Here is an 11,737-nt window from a genome sequence, read left to right on the forward strand (position 1 = left end):
ACCATACTACTCCCTGCTTAACTAACTGTTTCACTGGATCTGATGCAATACTACGCAGAACGACACATGGCCTCATTCAGCAGCATTTCACAGCTCTTAATCAGCGGTTTTACCACATCCAAGGTAGGATGATGCAAGTGTTGTAATTCTATCTAGGACCCTAATTCGATATTCCTGATTTATGCCCTTATGTGGTTATAATAAATAGTATCCTTAAAAAGGCATAAGAATCATATCCATATTTAGTCGTAGCCCATGCGGTCCACATTAAGCAAAGGCTACTTCCCCAGGCTCCTAGAAAGTACAACGAGTTCTGTAAACAAACCAAACCTCCAGCAACCTGGGAATTCCCCATGGCTTTTGTTTTGATTTGTCCTAGAACTCCTGTGAGCACTGTAAGAACGGCCAGTTCTTAGTGACATCTTTATTGACGTCTTATGTCCAACCTTACGTCAAACCCGGCACATTTCAGGTATAAATATACCAACGTTGCCTTAAGCAAACACACGGTGGTTTGGAGCAGAGCGGCTATCTACTTGCCCGAGAGCCCAGCTGATGCGTAGAGCCCACAGACGCCGCCCCTCCCCTTTTGACGCACTGAGAGAGACGCTGTCTTTTCTCCTGCTGAGAAATCCAGCTCCGGTGTTCTCAGACGCCCTTGCGGGTTGCTGGGATATTGAGTCCTGAGAGAGAGATACCAGACCTCCTGCTTTCTATTACCCAGGTACGGAGCTGACTTAAACCCTTAAAGAGAATTCTTGATTCAGATTCTTGGCAAAACCAACTTAACTTAAACTGCTACTTACTTACTCCTTCCCACGTATTAGGCTTAGGTCAGGTACACCGGGGTAGGCGTATTTAGAAGCACCAGTTGAGTACATTAGTCAATGTATATTTGTATGTATATATTTTATCCATTTTAAAGTATCATATGGCTAAGAAACCATATCAATGCTTTTACAGTATTATTTCATAATACTCCTTTTACTGTACGCACTTTACTTTATGCTAAGTATTGCAATTGTGGCAATTCATTTCTCTTGCATGAGAAAGAAGACTGCTCAATAAATAACACCTTTTATTGAAAATGCCCGTCTCTCTATTCTCTGCACTCTGGTGAAACTAAGTATGCACGATTGACTGAGTAAAATAGCTGTCTTTTGTTTTCACACGACTCTAGAGATACACTCTTATTCTCAGGGAGCAAAGTTGTCATGTTTTATGGTTGTCAGAAGCTAATCCCTTCTTGTCTATCCAGGGAAGTTAAACTCCTCCTTGTTTATTCGAGAAAGTTTCTAGTGACCTCTGATCTAGCTGGCAAAACTAATTAAGTCTAATATAGTCAGTAGAGACCTAGTCGACCTCAGTCCTACGTCTACACTGCTGTTTATATTATTCCAATGCGCAGAGCCTATTGGGAATATAGGAACTACACTACATGGCGTCCAACGTTTGGTAAGGCGATAATCTAACGCAAGACACTAGAGTAACTCAGTCTTGCTTTTTCACACAGACCCTTTTTCCCGTAAATACTCCAAAAGACGTCTGGAGTGGGTAAAAGGTAAAAATCCGCCGGAACTTAGTAGGATGAGAATCCTATGTATAGTTTTTGGTTTGTAAATGTAAATGTACAGGAATTTATATAGCGCAAATCACCAAGCGGTTTCTAAGCGCTTGCTTAGGGAACCCGTCCTGGTATTCCCCTGTGAGATAACCCCAGCAGGGTATCCGCAAGGTGAAAGCCAGGCATCCCGCCACGAGGGGCCGTAGTGGAGATTAAGCAAGCTATTGCCCAGAGTCGCAGAGTGTGAACCCGTGAATCGAGTAGGCATCGGAGCGAGAATTGTCAAGTCCATGGACATTTTAGGACTCAAGACCCCGCCAAGCCGGGAATTGAACCCTGGTCCCGGGCTGACCTCTGCTTCCAGGTCTGCCTCCTCTAACCAGTGAGCCACACTTCTCCACCTGTCAACGTCAACGTTCAAGGATACAGTGTTCCAAAATATTGTGACCTAATCTTTGTTTCCCTTGAAACTTGATCTGCAACAAAACTTTCTGTTAGTAAAAATGACAGAAAGTGAAGACGAAAGGGAGGCAGCTAGAATAGCAGCTCGACTCCTAGCGGATGACACAAGTCTCCAAGAAAATTACCCGAATGCTATAATCATTCCGGTAAATGTTAGAAAAACTATAACTATTAAACTTATAGAAAATGGACTGACATCACGAGGTGGTACAGTCATATTCATGGTAGAGGCCCATGAATATCGGCAGACAGAGGTATTCTATTCATTGATACACTTTCCAGCAGCAAATGCTGTGACACACGACTTCCACTATTACAAAATAGAGGAACCTCCGGATGAATACACTCCTTTCGAGGAGATTGAAATCCCATTAAATTACCAAGAGCACCTGCTCTGGTTTAAAGGCGCCCTAAAACATAAAAATCACATCACCAGGCTCGGTCCACTAGGTAGACCAGGAGCAACGTGGCCGGTTCTAGCCAGCTATACACCAAATCCTGACATTGGAAAAATGTCAAGTGAAGAACTTCTAGTTAAAATAAAAGAATTAACACAGGCATATAGAGAATTAGTTCAATTGGCAATGGAGGATATAACTCACCTCCAGAAATTAAAAGAAACAGATATAGCAGAACAACCATTTGAACTTGCCAGAATCATAGAAAAATCCTAAGAAGAACTAGGAAGAGATAGTTTGGGTGGGAAAAAAGTAAAACCCCAACTAACTGAAAATCCTGAAAAAACCTTTATTAAAAATAATCTAAACACTCCAAAAAAGAGCTGGGATGGAAATAAACAATCCACTCCCAAAGAAAAAAGATTCCAGTCCAGAGGAAGGTCTCCTTAACGAAGAGAAAGATCTCCTGACCGAGGTGACAAGTCTCCCCAGAGGGAGCCCTCTGAGAAAAAATACAACCTTAGAGATAGGGATAAAATAAGAAAGCCTGATAGATATCAAGATATTGATACACGTCCCTCTCGATCTTTTCAGACTTCCTCACAGAAATCGGAAAGAAGAGGACGGTCAGAACACAAGGAAGAGCACGTCAAGTCCAAAGACAAGGAACCTGCTCATCAAAGTAAAAAGTTACAATTTTCAAGAAAGAAGGTAGCCAGTATTAAAATAATTAAACATGCCGAGGATACTGAGGACACAACTGAAAAACGGAGAGTGGGCCCAGACAATGCTAGACAGCGCAGCAGAAGTGACCATAGCTCGCAAGAACCTGATGAATCTTCTGGAGACAGTGGACATGAATGAATACATTCAGGTGGAAACTGCAGATACCAGAGTTAGCAAACCTCATAAAATATACGAGATAACATTGCGTATAGAGGGGGACAAGACTAGGAAAGTAAGGGGTCTCTTTTGGGATAACCTTTCAAAGGGCTATGACATCCTTTTAACTGAAAAAGACTGGCCACCAGAGTTTGTCAGGGATGCCCTCATGGCCAAGAAATGATTATGCCTGCCTTCTCAAATCATATTCCAATTCATAGAAAATATACATATGCAAGAAAATGGGCAGTAACTCAAGCTCCTGCATTATATAAAAATCATGTAGGATGGGATGAGTACTCTCCTCCTCACAAAATCCAGTTAAAATGTCAACCAACTGCACGAAGGCAGTACCCAATTATACAAGAAGCTAAAAAACAAGTCAGGGAGATCTTAGATCAACTTGAATACCAGGGGGTGATTGAAACATGCACCTCACAAATGAACAATCCTTTGTTTCCTGTCTCCAAGCCAGACGATTCCTATCGTCTAGTTTTGGACTACAGACACCTTAACTCATGTTGCAAAACTTTTGCAGTACAAAACTCACACAGTGCAGCACTAATGAATAACATTGTGCGCAAAAAATACAAAACGACATTAGACATCTCTAATGGAGTCTTTTGTCAAAACATTGCACCTGAGTGCAGGTATTTGACCGCGTTTTCAATAATGGGGTGGCAAAAACACTTCTGTTGATTCCCACAGGGATTCAAGAATAGCCCAGGATTATTCTCAGCAAGAGTAACAGAGTTACTATAAATATATGATGATGAAGCATTATCTTATGTCGATGACATCTATCTAACAGATGATGACCTGGATACTCACTTGAAAAGAGTGAACACCATAATACTTGGGTTCGCAGCAGAGAGTTACAAATTCAACTTTAAAATGTCAAGAATTGCCCATCTAACTGTCCTATTTTTAGGATATGAATTATCAAGTGAAGGCAAAAGCCTAGCTGACAACTTCTTAGAGAAGTGTGCTGTACTCTAAGCACAAAAAACGCTGAAGAACTTACAATCAATTCTAGGTTTCCTGAATTTCGGAAGAACATATATTCTAAATTATGCGGAGAGGGTTAAACCTCTCTATGAATTAATAAAACCTGATTTCAAATCAATCAATTGGACTCAGAAACACACAGAAATTTTAAGATCATTGCAAACAGACGTGTTAGCTAAAACAAATTACAAACTCGCGAAAACACACGCAACCTTGTAATCCGAGTCATCCCAGGAAGATGCGGATTCACGTACCTAACCTCTAATGAGGGAGAAACGGTACCAATAGCATACAAATCACACTTGTACACACAAGCTGAAATGAAATTCAGTTCTACTGAAAAAATTCTAATAGCGGTTCAAACTGCTGTAGCAAAAGAAAGAGCCCAAGCCCAAGGCAGAAGGATAACTGTTTTAACAGCAGAATCAGCCCTTGAGGTACTAACAAGCCCACGCAATTTGACTACTGTGGCATTAGATCCAAAATGGATTCAATGGGAAAATTCTCTTGCTGCAGAAGACGTGAAATACTATTTTGACCCGAAAATGAAAAAATTAAAAAATCTAAAATATGAATTAGAATATCCTCTGCCAATCGAAATTCTGCCTCTACAACTTTACGCCTGTATAATATATACAGATGGATCAGCACAACCCACGGTTGGGGGTAAGCAAGCTTACAGTGATGCGTGCGCGGTTGTTAAATGCCGGTGGCACGATGGAAAATTGAGACCACTGGTAACCATGACTCAATCTGTAAAAGATAGTTCGTTTCTATGAACTGAACTACTAGCTCTAAAGATGGCGCTCGATATTGCCGATCGCGAATTCCCCACACTAATAGTGTGCGATTCGTATTTCTGCTTCAAATCTTACAATAATGACTTGCAGAACTGGGTTCAAAACGATTACAAAGATGACACAGGTGCCATAATAAAGCATAAAAAGCTTTGGGAACAGGTAGTTCTTTTGCAGAAAGAACTACAAAAGACTCAGGTGATACATACACTGAGTCATCAACGTGATGGCGTTCACGTTGCAGGGAATTCATTGGCTCGCAGAGCCACAGCGGAAGCAGCTCAACCGGCTTCCGTAGCCACAGAAAAGCGTTCAATCAATCAATCAATCATGCCATTTGTATAGCGCACTACTCACCCGGGAGGGTCTCAAGGCGCTTGGGGGGAGGGGTATGCTACTGCTCGAACAGCCAGGTCTTGAGTTGTTTCCTGAAGGCGAGATGGTCCTGGGTCAGCCGAAGGTGGATGGGGAGGGAGTTCCAAGTCTTGGCAGCCAGGTAAGAGAAGGATCTTCCTCCGGCGGTGGCTCTTCGGATGTGTGGTACGGCTGCGAGGGCGAGGCTGGTGGACCGTAGCTGGCGGGTGGGTGTGTAGAAGGTCAGGCGGTCGTTGAGGTACTTGGGGCCCTGGTCGTGGAGAGACTTGTATGCGTGGGTGAGGAGCCGGAACGTGATCCTCTTGTCGACGGGGAGCCAGTGCAGGTTCCTCAGGTGGCTGGAGATGTGGCTGCGTCGGGGGACATCCAGGATGAGTCGGGCGGAGGCGTTCTGGATGCGCTGGAGTCTTTTCTGTAGCTTGGCTGTGGTTCCGGCGTAGAGGGCGTTTCCGTAATCCAGTCGGCTGGTGACGAGTGCCTGGGTGACAGTCTTCCTGGTCTCGGTCGGGATCCAGCGGAAGATCTTGCGAAGCATACGCAGGGTGTTGAAGCACGATGAGGAGACGGCGTTGACTTGTCTGGTCATCGAGAGGGAGGGGTCCAGGATGAAGCCCAGGTTGCGTGCGTGGTCGGTTGGCTTGGGTTCGGTGCCCAGGGCTGGGGGCCACCAGGAGTCGTCCCAGGCGGAGGGCGAAGATCCCAGGATGAGGACTTCCGTCTTGTCCGAGTTCAGTTTCAGGCGGCTGTCCTTTATCCACTCGGCGACGTCTTTCATCCCTTCGTGTAGGCAGGTTCTGGCGGTGTCGGGGTCTCTGGTGAGGGAGAGGATCAGCTGGGTGTCATCGGCGTAAGAGATGATGTTGAGGTTGCGTTCAGAAAAATACATAGACGGGGAAACAATGCTGGCGGTAAAAACGTCTTTGCAAGGCAACTGTGCAGCATTACCTGTGAACTATCCACTTAATTATACATACATAATTGATGCAAACTCCGTTCCTTTTGCTGGAATCCCTGGAGTGGGGGATAGAGTAATTCCAAACACGAACAGGAGAGTCTTCTTAATAGCAGACGCACATATGGGATTGGGTCTAAGGCATCAAGAGATCAAGGAATCTCTGAAAGAATTACAATCAGAATACTGGTGGCCGGGGATGAGCCTGCAAAACTACAAATTTGCAATGGGCTGTCCAAACTGCAACAGAGATCGCAGTCGCAAACCGACCGGAGTATTGCCAGGACCCTTATTTTAGAAAGCAAAAGGCTACCTATACGCAGAAATCCAATAGGAGAAATGCGTCCCATTTATGTTTAAGACTAGATTCACTTAAAATGTAGCCCCCAGCGCTCGGCTGACGCCAGAACTGTTATAAAAGATTTGCGAGTCTTTATCGGCACATACGCAATTGGCATGCTACATTCTGACCAGGGTCCTGCTTTTAGCTCTCGAGCTTATAAGGAGGCCATGACCAGCATGGGAATTGCATTGCAGTACTCTTGTCCATTCCATCCTGAGGGAAATGCGGTAGTGGAAAGAAAAAACCAGGACATAAATCAATCTATAACGGCGAGGGTATTAGGTTCGGGTGATGGGTGGGTCCAACATTTAACAAGTGTCCAACGTAGTCTTAATAACCCGCCAAGAAATTCTCTAAAAGGTCTCAGTCCGTACAAACTATTGTTCGGTACTAGAATGCATATTCAGGACCTTGATAGTCAGACTTCAGTGGTAGAATAAAAATGCTTTGATATCAAAGACCGTTTGGCTGTTTTACAGGACTTAAATGAAACAAGACGAAACCTGAGCAACTTAAAGTTAAAGCAACAGCCAACAGCCACTGAAGAGAAACCACCTGTCCCAGCAAGACCTGTCTGGATTCCAAAGATTGGGGATCTGGTCAGATAGAAGATCGCGGTGAAGAAGGAATTTGGGCCTTTTTACAGAAAAGCAGTACCTGTCTTGGCTGTCAGCGGAACAAGATCAGTTGTACTACCGCCACTTGCTGGTAAAAAGGAGAACCGAGTTGTATCCATCGACCTGGTTAAACCACAATCATGTGGCCAATAATAAGTAGTAGGCCCAGTGGACTCCCAAGAAATAGCAGAGTACCAATATTTGCTACAATACAAGAGGTTCAAACTGAGAGACTAATCACATTCGATAAACCTGCAGTGAATAAAAAAGGACTATGCAACAATGCCATGGAACTTGTGCCTCTTGAAACCCAAATTGCAACAGTTCGTCAAGAAACACCAGTCTACAACGATGTAGCCTCAGACTATGCTAGTGAAACATTGAAAAATCCAAAAGCAAATGAAAATTCGGAAGCAATTCCAACAATTGACAGAACTGCATCTGGCTACTTCATCAATTTCGATGACTTTTCTGAAGATCCAAGCGAACCTGAAGAAACGCCAGAAACAAAAACTTTCAAAGATAAACTAATATAACTCTTTCATCAACTCAAAGAAACCTATCTGATTTCTCCATGGATTGAATTTTGGATGGTGTTAGGTGTACTTTTCCTCCTGCTTTGGCTCATCATGGTTCTTTGTTTGGGAAAATTCATTGAAGGAAAATACAGTACAATGGACACAGCAAGTCAGAACATCAACTTGGTTTCTAAAGCCTCACAAGTCATCTCACATCGAGAAAAGAGAACTATCATCAGTGAACGTCACAGCCAATCCAATACCCGGTGGGGTAGCATGGGACAGAACTGACTTTGACATTTTTGGCCCGATTGAGCTCTTGAAATATCCACACCAGTTTAAGGTTTCATTAAGTGACTTTGTAAAAAAAAATACTTTCTCAGATGATTGGGACTTTGAAAATATAAATAACATGATGTCAGATTTAGTAATGGGAACATTGTGCAACTCCACCAAAAGGCAGCTCAAAAACATTCTATGAAAAATTCCCATACTTCTCAGGGTTTAACACAAGTGATGCAGAAACGTTTTATTTTAAAATGTTAAATAAGACAGGAATGAAAACAATGTTGACAAATACTAAATTGATTTATTCTGAAACATTTTATGAAAAAATGATTACATTTGGTTTTGAATTCTGGAAAAACAACATTGAAACAAAAACCATCTGGGGTACAAATGAATGGCAGGTCCAAGGTTTAGAAGCATTGTTTAGAGCCTGCATGATCCCAGAACAAATAATATTCTTGAATGACACCATTCAACAGACTACCTGTCTTGGCCTAGCCAAAATTAAAGACTTAAACAAACCGTCTATTCCAAAGCCCATACCTGATAGTAATAGCACTACTGATATGGAAATAGACGTATCCCATATTTTAAACTAAAACAGAACACATCCTGATTGGAAAACATGGTTGATCTGGCCCACAGACACAAATAACTGTCAAGATAGATTCCTGAACAAATTACTGGGGTTAAAACTGAACAGGCCAGACCCTAGATACTCCCAGAGACAACATCCAGGGATAGTTACAACATACAGTGTAGGGAAACTCTGCCTCGAATGGCTACAGAAATCCACACTGGCTGAAATTAAGCTTTTTTTTCCTCCATTTTGTTGCAGTCATGAAGGTGGAACTGTGCAATTTCAGTGGTTATAAAATGTATCCTGGACACGGTCGGCGCTATGCCAGGATCGATGGAAAGGTTTTCCAATTTTTGAATGCAAAATGCGAATCTGCGTTCCTCTCAAAGAGGAATCCTCGACAAATAAACTGGACTGTCCTCTACAGGCGGAAGCACAAGAAGGGGCAATCTGAAGAAATTCAGAAAAAACGTAGCCGCCGTGCTGTCAAGTTCCAACGGGCCATTACTGGTGCATCTTTGGCTGAAATAATGGCAAAGAGAAATCAAAAGCCAGAGGTGCGAAAAGCGCAGCGAGAACAGGCAATAAGGGCTGCAAAAGAAGCAAAGAAGGCAAAAGCAGCAACAAAAAAACCCACCACATCCGCTGCAAAGGCGCCTTCAAAATCTGCACCCAAGCAAAAGTTTGCTAAGCCTATGAAGACTCAAGCACCACGTGTTGGTGGAAAACGCTAATGGAACTTATATTTAAATCTAAATGATGCAACTGTAAATTGTACAGTCCCTTGGCTTGGTGTATGCCTTGGTGGAAAATAAGATTGCTGTTTACCAGCTGAATAAAAACAACTTTCAATCAAAAAAAAAAAAAAAAAAAAAGCAACACTTGACGTTACTTAAAGACGGTGCTGACTTGCGTGATTTCATATTGGGACCACGCAAACAGCGTCAAAAACGTTTCATAACGGCCGGTATATACGCTGCGTACAACGAAGCTTGGAAAGTAATGCAAATTGAAACAGCAAAAAAAAACGAGAAATTGATCGTATTAATTTGCAAAAATCACTTTCTGTTGTGGACAATGGGTTAACGACTCTGTCTTCCAGAATATATTCACTGGACAGTATTGTATCATCTGCTATTGATATAATAGAGCAGGACTTGCTAATGCTACAACATGGTCAGTCCCAATTACGTTCTATTGTACAGCTTGGCTGGACGTTGCAAAATCTGCATTCAGGCTACGTACCATGGCGTTTAATCAACACAACGTCATTATTCTCTATCTTTAACCTTACTGATAAACAAATCAGTTTGGCACAAAAAGGAGCAGACTATACGATTCTGAGCATTGAAAAACTTGAGAGATTACCAATGACAATGTCAGAAAGACCTGTCATTGAATGGATAATACACAGAATAATCACAATTCCGATAACAACTTTCCAATTTAAATACTGCCAAGAGTATATACCAGCGGGCCAGTATGAAAGGTTGGGTAAAGGGTACATCAAGTCAACATGGAAATTACCTTATACACACACATGTTACAGTGAAAAGAAAAATAATTTATTTCTTAGTGGTAAAAATTGTAAACGATCACTAAGCGGTACACTTCTGTGTCAAGGTATCAACTTGCATGGGGCCTGCGAAGGGTCTTCGCATAACCTTTCATGTCACCAGCACGGCACACCTGCAACACAGATAGAGCCATTCTTTGGACGGCTTTCTAACGGGAGCTATATTCTAATAGTGGACCACAGCTGTTGTGGCATGGTGCCAGGGAAAGCCTATCTCGTAAGCGTTAGTTCCATGGTCACTTGCTATATGCAAGTATTGTATCCAAACAGCAATCCAGATATGGAGGCGGCAATATGGCCTCGTTTGAATATCTCTTCTATTCGAATTGATACTTTAAGCACAATGAAGTCTATTCTTTTACAGACGACTGTGCCTTTGACCTCGTCCAGAGAAACGTATGATCTGCAAGTTGCAAGGACAACGGCAGAGATACATACCCTTTTATCAACAAATTGCCCGTGCATTTCGTAGAAATACTGAGCCAAATCCTAAATATGTCAGATACCAGTGGCATCGCACATGTATTTAAGACAATTTTTTCGGGACTGTTAACACCCTTTGAAACAGTTCTGGGCATCTTCCCCAATTTTGTCCATTCTGTCTTTGGTGGCCTACCTCTACTTTTGGGACTCAAAGCAGGAATTTTATTTTTGATTCTTCTGCTCCGATGTGGCAAGCCAAGTCACAGACAAGACTCCAGCAACGATGGAAGAAACGATCCTAGCAGTACGCTACCGGGACCGCATAACTAAAGTCCTCGGATTAGCCCGGCTAAGAGATCTGAATATGACCTAGTTTCTATCATTCAGACCTATCTGGCAAAATTGCATCTTACCTGTGCTTCGATGTATGCTATGCAGAGAAGAATGCATGTTGGACATCTGTCTTGCACTACCATCAGCAGTACCAATGGATACAGATACCTTGCTAGGTCCGGTAACGACTCATGCATCGTGTTGTCCCCAGCGGCTACCTATTCTGATGACGGCATTCGTTGAGACTTCACCACTACGAGCATGTGGCAGTGAAATGCGAGATGAGAGCAGCATCACCCAGGTACAACCATCTGTGAGCATTGCTGATCCTGACATCGATGATAGCAATCATTCTCACGACTGCACTGTTGCAGCATTTTCAAACTTGGTCGAACTTTCACCTGATGTGGTAGACCAATTTTTTGCGAGTCTGTCTGAAATTATGTTCTCCCCTGAACAGAAAGAATAACTTTTTAAACAAACGAGCACACAGCGTTCCCTGAACTCTGAATTCGGCCTTCAGCTTTGATAAACAAAAGCTACTGAAAATATTTGGAACTATTTTTTCCCCTGAAGCGAAATTATTTTTTTTCCCTTACAAAATATTTACCTTTTTTCTGG

At 42.6% G+C, this 11,737-nt stretch overlaps 1 pseudogene; it reads left to right on the plus strand.

Moving 5' to 3' along the window:
• The first annotated feature begins 9,024 nt into the window (after positions 1-9,024).
• Positions 9,025-9,579, plus strand: LOC144772197 (large ribosomal subunit protein eL24 pseudogene; annotated as a pseudogene).
• The last annotated feature ends 2,158 nt before the right edge of the window (positions 9,580-11,737 follow it).

Source organism: Lissotriton helveticus, chromosome 1_1 (genome assembly GCF_964261635.1).
Source record: "Lissotriton helveticus chromosome 1_1, aLisHel1.1, whole genome shotgun sequence".
Lineage (NCBI taxonomy): Eukaryota > Metazoa > Chordata > Amphibia > Caudata > Salamandridae > Lissotriton > Lissotriton helveticus.